Genomic DNA, 12,410 nt, shown 5'->3' on the forward strand with positions numbered 1-12,410 from the left:
TCCCTGCTGCTGATTGACACAGCGCTGATTTTGTTGATTTTTATCAGACTGGTTCCCTCAATCAGAGTTAGAGTTACGTAACCCTCAAGGATGGACGTCATGGAAGACCGTGGGCAACCGTGGTTACTTCTACTGACACATTAATCAGACTTCCACTTGGAAGTTCACGTTCCATCTGCAGGAAGACGTATCCTGGTCATGTCAGGGAGCTACAGAGCCTTCATATGTCCGCGTTTTGCTCTGTTGGACCACGTTTGTCCGCTTCAGCAACTGTTGTTTTCATTCAAACTGCTTTTAAAGGTAATAAAGGTATTATTTTGTTTCAGAGACCAGAGGGTCCAATCTCATGTTTTGTGACAAGCAAATTGAAAACTACTTTGTCAAGCTAATACTGCAATTGTGATCTTTGCTGCAAGGCATTTCTGCATTAAAGAAGAGGACTGTTACTGCAACATGTTACTGCACTAAAACAGAAATGAACTCTATAGTGATGATCTGTTCTTCATCATCATTTGACTCAAGGTTTTTATTTATTTGGGAGGAACACATCATCATCACACCTGATACGTGCACCTTCCATACTGAATATTAATCTTTGCAGAGCACGCTGCGCTATTTTTGTCCGCTTTTATGGAAAAAAATGACCAATAATTATCCTGGAGAACATTGGGAGAGGAAGCATTGTTGACCATCTTCTTCCACAATGGGGCTTTGTGTTTTGGCTAAATGCAGCGATCCAGAGGAAACTGATTTGAATAACAGAGATGCCAGCTGTGCCTCAAACTGCCCTTTGTCATTGCTTCCTTTCATGGGTTTTGCAGGACTCTCAACAACTGTGCTTTTGTCACAGCCAAGCATCCACAGCTCCGAGGGTGATCAGGTGAGAAGCAGGCTTATCCCCAGGACGGATCTAGGTAGATAAATCCATCCATTTTCTATACCTGCTTTATCCAGTGCGGGGTTACAAGGTCTGCTGGAGCCAATCCCAGCTCATTACCGGCGAGGGGCAGAGGTTAGATAGTAGTTAGATGCAGTACAGCTAAAAAAACACCAACAAAAACCCCAAAACAAAACAAAAGGTCTACAGATGCAGCAAAGCCTCTATAAAGGAACTGGAAAACCCTTCTGTAACTTCACCCTGAAGATTCATCGCCATCAACCCAGATCCACCGCGGTGACCCCGTTGATACCTGCCCACCTTCTTCAGTTACCACAAACTGGCTATTTCAGCTCAGTGTAGCTCACGCTAATGTCTCATTTCCACTCGGCCTCGGTTCTGAGGTCCGGGACAAACAATACGGACAGTTTTTCAACAAGAGCTCTAATTAATGCACAAACTTGCACAGATTGTAAACACCGTACATTTTACAAGCAATTTATACTTTCTTTTTTTTATATACACTTTTAAATTTGCACATTTGCACAGTTACATCGTAGGTAGGGTTGCCACCTTTCAGAAATAGAAATAAGGGACGCCCGGATTTCAGCAGCGCAGGCGCCAAAAAAAGGGACATCCCCAAAACTTCTAAACTGCATAAAAATGTATTTATTTTATATGAAAAAACAAAATGCTTTTATTTAAAGTTTAAAGTGCTTTAATAGCATTGAACTTGCATGACTGTACAGACAGCCAACCATACTAGCAACTGAAATAGCCTATTCTACGTATGTCCACATCAGCCAGGATGTAGAATATAGCCCACAGGTGAAGGTCGGAAAATTAGAATATGGTGTAAAAGTTAATTTATTTCAATAATTCAACTTAAAAGGCAAAACTAATACATTACATAGTCTCATTACATGCAAAGTAAGATGTGTTAAACCTTTATTTGTTATAATTTTGATTATTGAATTGTTTATTGATTTCATAATATAGAGATTTTTTATTTGGGGTTTTCATAAACTGTGAGCCATAATCACCAAAATTATAACAAATAAAGGCTTGAAATATCTCACTTTGAATGTAGTGGGAAATAATATATTTGTTTCACTTTTAGTTGAATTTACTAAGAATTGAGTTTTGCAATATATTCAAATTTTCCGACCTTCACCTGTATATTATGACATCAATAAATAAGAACATAATATATGTCCGTATTGGTTCAATACGGAACGCAACGTTTAATTCCCAATTACGTAACAATTACGTATTTCAAGGGACGGGTAGCAAGCCTAATTGTAGGTGAACCTACGATGTGGAGTTATTACCGTTACCTATATATTGTATCATCCTTTGTATCGTAAAGTTTTTCTTTTTATCATATCACATAGTTTTTATGTGTTTTTTTCTTTTTTTTGGCACCGATGTGGAACTTTACACTAATCTTGTTGGACTCTTGTAGAAAGTATGACGATGACAATTAAGACCAACAATGAATGAATAATTAGCAGGATTTTGAAAAAAAAAATAAATCTTTCCATCTTCTCCCTGTGTGGCGTTATTGTTCGTGCTTCAAGTGTACAGCATTACTAGAGAAGTTTGGCTCCCACTGCAACGACAAGTGTGATTTAACAACATTAGCATTAGCATCGAGCTAATCCATTCGTTAAAAACTGCACCTCCTCTGACTGACCACCAGGGGGCAAGCTCTGTTTTTCACACAGCCTGAGGCCGAGTGGAAACCTGACAACCTATGATGCTTCTGTCCAACACCTCAGATTTGGAAAATAAAAAATTGAAATTAAAACAAATTAATTTTGAAAGAGTCTATAGTTAAAGCCTTGGACTAAAGAAGTGATCAACCTTTGTAATTTGAGCTGAGACAGGCGACTAATGAACTTGTAAAAGTCAAGTACATTATATTATGATCAATATTACATTTTTCAAAAACAATAAAAACAAAACTGTTTATAATTTGACATATAGTCAGTAATAAGTGACAATAAACAGATTGTAACTCTACAAAATTGAAATCTGATATTTGCCAGCGTCACCGATTCCTATAAAAGTGTTATTACCGTCGATCAACCGCCACATTGGAGACGTCTGAACTGTCAAATTGATACCCACAATTTTAAATCTCATCCTTTCAAGTCTGTCTCACTGGAAAAGTCTTGAGGCTGCTGAACCCAATTTTCTCTCCAAGTGGAAAGAAGTTAAATCACCAAGCTCAACCATCTTTAGAAAAGGACGTTGGTGACACTGGAACACAAAAGAAGGGTTTACGTGCAAAACAAATTGTCTTTTGAGGATTAGTTTAAAAGACAACATTCATAATTTTTTCATGTTTTCATTTAATTTAAATTAAAAGAAAAAAAAGTGAATTGTAAGTTTACTCTATGACACATTTGAACATTTACAAGCTTGAAAAGCTGAATGCATTTACAAGCTTTTCATTAAAAATTTTCCCTGCTAAAACACAGTGGGGCTGCGAAATATTCTTTTGACTGAAAGATGAAATAAAAGCAGTTTCGTTTGAGAATTTATCAGTTTCATTAATGAAAACTGGCAGACTTAAGAGACACTATCACTAATCCCAGCAGAAGCTCTCTCTGTTCTCTCTCTCCTTTGAGATGTGTGGAAGCACTTGGACACTCCCGACAACTCCTTCACACTTCCTTACCAGTGCATTTTCAATTTTTTTTCAATACATAAAAAAAAAAAAAAAAATCAATGTTCCTGCTCCAAGGTGCAGCAAGTAAAGTTTGGTGTGTATCTAGTTCTGGGTGAAGAAGGTTCAGAAGAAGACTACAGTTGCACATTTCATTAACAGGTTTAGGGTCCACAGGGCTGGAGCCGACCTCCCTGGACCGGGACACAAGAGGAGCCATAGCTGCGTTGCCATTAGAGGTAGTTTTTCCAGGCGCCGGATCGTTGATGTGTGTCTGCATCATCAGGAACGGCGCTGCAAAAGTGTCCCTCAGGGACCTGTACGCGGCAAAAAATGCTGCTATAGTGGGGGAGGTGCTGATGAAACCTCCTGATCGGGCGTTTCTGCTAATTAAGGATTTCTAAATTACATTCAACACTCTCACATAAACATGAATCATGTGACCGCAACTCATTTGAATCTATTAGACCAGAAACATTTTGTTACGAGTACATTTGATGACGTTGGAGATTACAAGAAAAAACAATAGATGGACTGACGAGGAGGTTAAAGTCTTGATAGCGTTTTATGCCAATGTAGAGATCCAGTGGGGGGGGTTACCTGCTTTACTTGTTTACTTGCTGCTTCTTCTTCTTTTATTCTTTTGCTGCATTCTTCTTTATCACCTCATTTAACTATGCCGGTCGTTTGTGAACAGCAATAAATGCGCATTACCGCCACCTCGTGGTCAGCAGTGTTATTTGTATGATCAATTGTTTTCACGTGGCGATATAGTTTAATGGAAACACGGAAGCTAAGGACGGGGGTCGGCCCTATTGGCGCATATTGATGGCGCTTATTGAGGACAAATTGAAACGATGGAAAAAAAAGTTCCAAAGAGATTCAAGGTGAACTCCAAGGTTGTTGAAAGAAAATCATAAAAAGCCAGACTGGAAATGTTCAGAGTGCACAATGACAAGCCACAAAGGCTTGTCTGGGAGGACGTCCTTTGGACAGATGAGACACAACTTTTTGACGTGTCAAATATGTTCAGAGACTACTGTGAAACACGGAGGAGGCTCGGTTATGTTCTGGAGCAGCTTTGCTGTGTCTATTTCAGGGTGTCTTGAGTGCTGCGCAGTGTCAGAAAGCTTGGTCTCAGTCGCAGGTCATGGGTCCTCCAACAGGATAATGACCCAAAACATACAAATAAAACACCCAAAATTTAAAACAAAAAACCCAACACTTCTCGAGTGTCCTTCTACGAGTCTCAAGTCCTATTGATCATCAGTGAAAAGAAACTACCGTAATACTTAAAATAATGACAGAGTCCCAATTATCCGCCGGGAGTAGCCAAATATTTTTATATTAAACATCCCAAATAAAGGCCGGGTCAAATGTTGTTTTTCTGGTTGATTAAAGAATATTCTACCGTATGCAGATATAGCCGACCTAAACACAAACAGATAACCTTGAACGAATTGAAAAGTGTGTGACTATTAATTTAGTTTTAGAGTGACGTCTGATGACGTGTTAAGTTGAGCGGCTTGTGCATCAAAGAGAAAGGAACACATTCATCACCATGGCCAGCAACACGGCTCCTCACAAGAAATATGATGTTCAATTTAAGTTTAAATGTAGTTCGATATGCAAAATGGTGGAGAAGCCGCGTCCAGAGAATTCGGTGTGGACAGTAAAAGAGTGAGAGAGCACAAGAAAAATAAAACTAGCTATGGAAAACAGCAAGCACGAGGTTGGTGGAGGGAGAAACCCCCCTCAAACCTGAGGCAGTTGGGGCAGGGCCCACAAGACCACAGGAGTCTTTAAATATTTAGACATTTTGCACCCTAAATGATTGATAATCTTTGCAGTCTTACACAAGGTACACTTTTCTGGAACTGGATCACAATAAAAAATCCAATTTTCCTTGGATTGGCAAACCTCTGGCCATCTGTGCTCCGAGGTGCCCAGGTTTTTACACCCAATCACTGGGCACTTAACCTGATAAGTAGCAAGACATTCCTCCAGGTGTTACTTTTCAGCACCATTTACTATTCCAGCCTTTTAGTTGCTCCTGTAAAGGCTTTAAAAACAGTCCACACTGATGTACTTGAATCATTACTGCCATTATTTTGATCTTAAGTGCTTAGGGTGGACTGGAGATGTAATAATACTCCACAACATGTGTCTGACTGTGATGATAATCAAGATAACGGCAAAGAGGATGTGGCTCAGATACGAGGAGGATATGAACGGTCAGATTTTCGAGACCGTTCATCGTCGTCAGGTTCAAGCTTTTGACGGCGCCGGTCAAAACAGCGCTCAGATAAGATGACGGATGATGGACGGTGGACATTCATCTACCTTTTCTCTGGCGTTTATCCAACAAACGGATGAACAAATGTGAGTTACGGTCCAGACTGCAGTTTACTCTTGACTGATAATTGTTCCAGGACTTTCTGAGCACGAACAACCACCGGCTATCAAATGTCAGCATCCATCTCCTTCTGCTCACAAGAGTGTGGCGTCTTCCCCCTCTGCTGCACTGCAGCCGTCCTCAAACATGTATCTGGGAAGTATTTGGATGCTGACGAAATGTGACAGACCTTGTTATGTTACTGTTATGAACTCCAGTCCAGGTTTCTCCATCAGGTGCTGATGGTGATATCAAGACAGAGCAGAGAGACTCTGCTGTGCTTCCTGGCTTCTAGGTTTCTGCTCCGATCTGCCCCCCCCCCTCTCCTCTTCCTCCTCCTCCTCCTCATCATCATCATCATCCCTCGGCTGGGAAAACCTGGGAAGGAGAATCCCTTTGTCTGAACGGCAGAGTTGCCATCAGCTCTGTCAGGCAGGACGACAAGCTGACTGCAGAGGTGAAAATGGGGAGTGGGGGGGGGTCACTTTCTCTCTTTCATCCCTCACTCTTTGTCTCCCTTTATTACAGCATCTCTCTCTCTCTCTTGCTCTCTCGCTCTCCTGTGCACTCGTTCTCTCCGCCTCGCCGTGTCTTTCCTTCTGTGATTGGTATGCAGGACCAGGCTCACTCTGTTCTGCAGTGTGGGCTTGTGAACGGTGCTGCATGTCAGGAGGAGACACCGGGAAGTGGGGGGGGGGGGGGGGGGGGGGGGGGGGGTAGCACTGCAGTGGCAGACACACACACACACACACACACACACACACACACACACACACACACACACACACACACACACACACACACACACACACACACACACACACACACACACACACACACACACACACACACACGAAACCCCTCCAAAGCTGCACCAGGAAACCCTTCCTGACTGAGTCATCCTTCTGCTGTCACTCAAACTGAACATCTGATTTTCTTTTTCGGCCCAACAGAAAGAGTCCACGTTTACATTTAAGTCTTTCAGCAAAACACAAAGTGGGTGCAAAAATACCCCCTTTTCCACCAAACCGGTTCCAGGACTGGTCCTGGGCCAGTACTGGTTCTGGTTCACAACTCGTTCAACTTGCGAACCAGCTGAGAACCGGTTTGCTTTTCCACAGCTCGTGTGCTAAGGGGAGCCACGTCATTACGTGACTGTAAACGTCAGTTACGCGTTTGTATTGGCGTGAAAACTGAAGCAACAGCAACTATGGACGACCATTGTACAGCTGCTGCTTCATTGGGATCAATGAAAACAGTCAGTGGAAACAGAAAAACCCGGTTCCAAACTCAGCACTGGCCCAAATCCGGAACCGGTTTAGTGGAAAAGGGGTAAAAGAGACCTCGGATGTTGTTGGGAACACGGATAGATTTTAAAAGCGTTGCTGCGTTACTGCTCGATGGCTTTGCATACAAAAGGATGGCGCCACAAGGAGACACGGACTTCAAGAAGGTTGAACAACGTAAATTTGTTCGTACAGAATGGCCAATCAGCACCGACTGGCCGTTCTGTGTCAACAGGATGTACGGTAGCGTAATCGCTTGCTTAGTCTCTCTTTTGCTCTCTTCTTGGGTCTCTGACTCGACCCTGCCGTGACGTCCACCACTCCTCCTCCAGCTCTTACAGCCCTCATAGATAATTCTGCAGATAATAAGACGGTAGGGGGACGACGCTTTCTGAACAAAACCCAAACACAATATCATCAGCTCTCCATCACCGCGGCTCTGCACAAACCAAATCCACTCACCGGTGGACGGAGGGGATAGATGTTTAGCACTTAGACTGTTTTAAAGGCATAATTTCATTAAATACTTCAGAAAAGTCTCAATCCAGTTCCAACCACAACGATGAAGATCCCCTATGTGCTCCTTTGTGCTCCATTTAAGTTCACTTTTACAATTCAAATGAATAATATTGAATATAATTGAAGATTTGAAGTGAAATGCAGCGACTTCAACCAATAGACAAGAATAATGGACATTTTTTGGGACAATGATAGAATAATTTTGTCCGTAATAGCAGAATAAAGTTGGGTGGAAGCGACACAAGCAGATGCACCACCGCTCATTTAGTGAGCCAAGCTGTTAACAACCCTAAATTATGGGCTTTTCCTTATGAGCAGGCGTCTTTTACTGCTACACGGCCGCGCTCGTTTCTGGGCTGCTTCATTCGCGCGGTCACGCGCCTCGGCGGCGGCGGCGGCAGCAGCAGGGATGTGGACGTCACAGAGAATGAGCAACCTGCTCTCCACTGCAGCGCGGAGGAGACTTCAATGGATTTTTTTCTCCTGGCGCTGGTTGAACCCAATTACACTTGAAGCAATAAATCCTTAGCAATGCAATTTCCCCTCTAGACAAGATCTGCTGGGCTTCCCCCCCTCTCTTTCTCTCTTTCTCTCTCTGCCACTCTACCTCTCCTCTGCAATACGCACAAGCGGCCCATCTCCTCGTCTGCAGTCACGCCACTTTTCCCTTCCCCTATTTTATAAATTACTGTTCTTCTGTAAATGCATTCTCTCTTTTGTGGTGTCCATCATTCTCGTCTTTTCTCCCTCCTGTCACTCTTCTGTCCACATCAGTCTTCCTCCATCCCTCATTCCCTGCTCCTATTACACAAGTCTCCTTATAACCTTCATCGCTCAGTGGTCCCTTTCCCCCTGTAAGTCCACTCCTCACTTTTCCTGACTCCGTTTCACCATCGCCCTCCTTTCTTTTTATCTATATCTTTTCTTTCGTTAGTCATACACTCAGCTACGGCTGTCACTTTTACTCCCTGTAGTCATCACTTCACTTTTTCCTATTTTCTTCTTCAAGGTCCCTTTATTCATGGCCTAGAAATCTAGATGGTAACTGCTTTAAATGTGGTACGTTGACCTTCCATCCGTTGGAGCTCATTAAGTACGTCCAAAAGTCGAGGGGAGTCAATCGAATCAATCTATTCTTGTAGCGAGAGCCTCTGGGCGGAGTTAACAGAATAATGACAGAGCGACAACGCTGTAATCTTAATAAATTGAACAGAAGACGACACTCAAATTGTTCCTTTGCCAGGTAGATGTCAGCTGATTGGCTGAAAGGCTACAGCCAATCTGCACTTTGGACCCTGCAACTTGTCATCCACAAAGACTCAAAGAACCCTGGTTTTTATCCTCCGTGACCGTCTCTTAGGAGTGTGTCGGATGAGGCCCATCTCATCTACAGAGGAGTAAACGGGTGAACTTGCTCCAACAATAAAGCGAGCTAATCTTAACGTGATTAATTATCTGTTTAACTTTATCTGTATCCAGCTGTGTTACACTGATGTGGAAGATGTCGGTCGAGTGTTTCACCTCAGGTTATTCTCTTGTTCAGCTCCCAAAAAAACTGCAGGAGTTTACCCTTTTTCAGCCTTCTGATTGGTCCCTGACCGACCAATCAGAAAAATCATTCTCCGTTGCTACATCCGGGTCAGAATATCCGTCTCTCTCGTTCACATCGATGGAAAAAGTGGAGGTTTTACTTTGCTTGTATCAAAATTAAAATCACTGGATTATTTTTTTAAAACTCTGTATTAGTAAAAGGAACTCTTGTAGCATTGTGAGGGTGCAGTGTTTTTTTTATCCACAAACTGGCAGAAATCCGATCCGTTCTTCCAAAACAATGTCGGCTCGGCAGCAGCTACAACCCATAGCTACAACCGCGGAAGCGTTTATCTTAAAATGGTTAAGCAGTTGTAAAAGTGACACCCGCTACCCAGAGAGAATCACAGGAATACATTTTATCCCAAAACCAACGGTAAATTACGAAAAATGTCTGCTTTGGATGAAGCTATGTGGACGGCCACACCTTCCACCGTGCTATCAGCTAAACTCATCAAAAGATCTTGTTTTCTAAACTCACTCCACGGTACCTGAAGTGTTCCTTTTTATTCATAGCTAGTTGCTGTTGATTTTCTTTGGTACAATAATTAGAAATAAAGTGATGTAGGCTCAAATTGTTGGATTTACACAACAAACTCTCCCGTTGACTCGTTTCCGTCGCTCTGAACACGTCACCCTCTTCGTTGCTTTGATCGGTCGTAGCGCCGAGTTGCATTCAAAGGCAGTTCGGTAAGCAACCGTTGGTGGGTGGGGGGGGGGCTTAAGGATAGTTTTCAGACCCTACATCTTCCTAGATGTGACTCTGATCTATCAGGCTACTATTTCTAGCCTTTCAAATGTAGTTCCTGTTATTTTCCTTGCAGATATTGTTAAAAAAATGTTGTCCTCCACCAAGTTTCATGACATTTCAATTTTTGTTTTTACAGCATGAACTGACAAAAATAACCTGGCCCTCACCTTGTTCACCTGAGTAACCTGTTGAATTATTATCTAGCTGAACTGTTATGCAATAAAAATGTCTCTTTTCCTTCAGTATAAAAGTTAATGCAGCCTTTAAACAAAACTTTACTGAATGCACATGTTTTTGAGAACAAATCCTTGTTTTTTTGCTCTAAGGCAGCCACATTCCTGAGTACAGAGGTGTGTCCGTCCCGCAGCGTAATTCTGCTTTAGTGACATCTGTATTGTCGCTCTGCCGAGGGAGGCGCCGGTGTCGGCACTTCAAAGAACGTGCTGCAGTTTCCTTTGTACCGACGCTGCTGGTAACCTGAGGCAACAACCTCGCTTTGGTTTTTATTGCTGATTATTCTTTAATGTTACCTGGATTTGTGTCACTTAATCTGCAGCAAAACTTACATTAAAACAGGGTCGGACCTAATGAAAGGAAGCCATTACTAACGCATATGAACAAGGCTGTACTTAGTCTTGACTTTAAGCTTTGTACCTTTTATGACAAGTTATTGTGGTTCACTTTGGCCGCTGCGGCTTCCTGCTGAGGGGTTGCTTCGTCTGCGGCTCGGAGGTTTCAAACAGAAACACTTCAAAGGACTTCCCCAATGGAAAAGGCACCTCGGGGGTTCTGGGTATCAGGTCTGCACTCTGACAGCCGAGCTATCTGCGTGCTGATGTGTTTTTATCCGGCCGCATTCTCCAGAGGGTAAACGCTGTCAGTGGTGTGTTAGGTCGCAATATGGCATTTGTAGAGGAAGCAAAGAGGAGGTATCGCTCATCCGGTATTCCAGGGTCAGGATCATTTTGCCCAAACTAATGTTAAGCCATGAAGGGTGGATGAAATGGAAAAATAAAGGTGATAAAAATGCACGCAAAACAAATGGAGGCAGGAGTGAAAACATATTGATTTAACATAGGCTACAAAGTTCCGATTTATCGCTATACTGTAAGAAATATAAGCAAATATTCCTTATAAAACTAAAGTGATTCAGGTTATTGACATTGGACTACGTTTACCGGTACATGCAGTCAAAATTCGGGTTATTGCTAATATTACGGTTACTGAAACATTCGTAATATTCCGTTTACATGGTAATTAATCATTTGGGATATCTGGATAAAACCAGCGACGCGTGGAGAACATCATGACGCAATTCCCGTCATTTCCGCTTCTTCTTCCTGTATCCAAATTCAAAACAAATGCTGCTTCGCGCAACTTTTCGCTCACTTTCTTGTAAATCTCGCTATCCCGGTACTTTGTACCGTCTACAAATGCCAAAATGTTCATATCCTTCATTACATTTCCTGGACTCAAAAGGAAGATTCCTTGCGAAAAGAGCATGCGCAGAAAACAAATTCATGTTCCGTTTGATCTGGATATTCCGTTAGGCGTTTACATGACCGAATATTCCGGTTTTAAAAGGAGTAACCCAGGGGTCATATTCGGGTTTTTAAAAACCGGAATATGAGCAAATTCGGGTTATTCAAAGGGTTATTGGTGTTTACATGGCCATGCAAAACTGGGTTATTGCTAATATTCGGGTTTTAAAAGGGTTATTGACTGCATGTAAACGCAGTCTATGTTATTCTTATAATCGATGTGTATTTTATTTTATTACAACAATTGAATTTTGTTAAATCTTAAAAATAAAAAACACAACCAACACAAAACTTGGGCAGAAAACAGGAGCTTTTCAACAAATCTTAGTTGCTGCAGTTCGTAGCCATGGTGATGAAGGCATTACAGGCCAACATTTTAGACAGTAATGGTACAGTGGAGCATTTCCAGCCCACCCCGTTCCTCCTTGGCAGATAGAAACAGAGGTGAAGGAGCTGAGTTACCGCTGTTGGAGCTTGTTTGGGTTCACTAACACCTTTTTTACGACGGTACGGTGTATCCTCTTTGCCAAAAGGGCTAAAGTCACTGAGGGAATCTGGTGACCCACTTCGTGTTGTTCTGGGCTGGAAGGACCTGAAAATGTGTGTAAGACTAAACCATGTGAGTGAGTGTGAAGGTACTTCTGTTACTCCCTGAAGGGCAACTTGAAATCGGTGCTGGGCCCGGTGCCAGAGCCCGGTACCAGATCCCGGTACCAGAGCCCGATCAGAGCTGGTTCTACTTTAAAAATTCTTACGTTAGGTCATTACATCTCACGC

The sequence above is a fragment of the Cololabis saira genome, chromosome 18 (genome assembly GCF_033807715.1).
Source record: "Cololabis saira isolate AMF1-May2022 chromosome 18, fColSai1.1, whole genome shotgun sequence".
Lineage (NCBI taxonomy): Eukaryota > Metazoa > Chordata > Actinopteri > Beloniformes > Belonidae > Cololabis > Cololabis saira.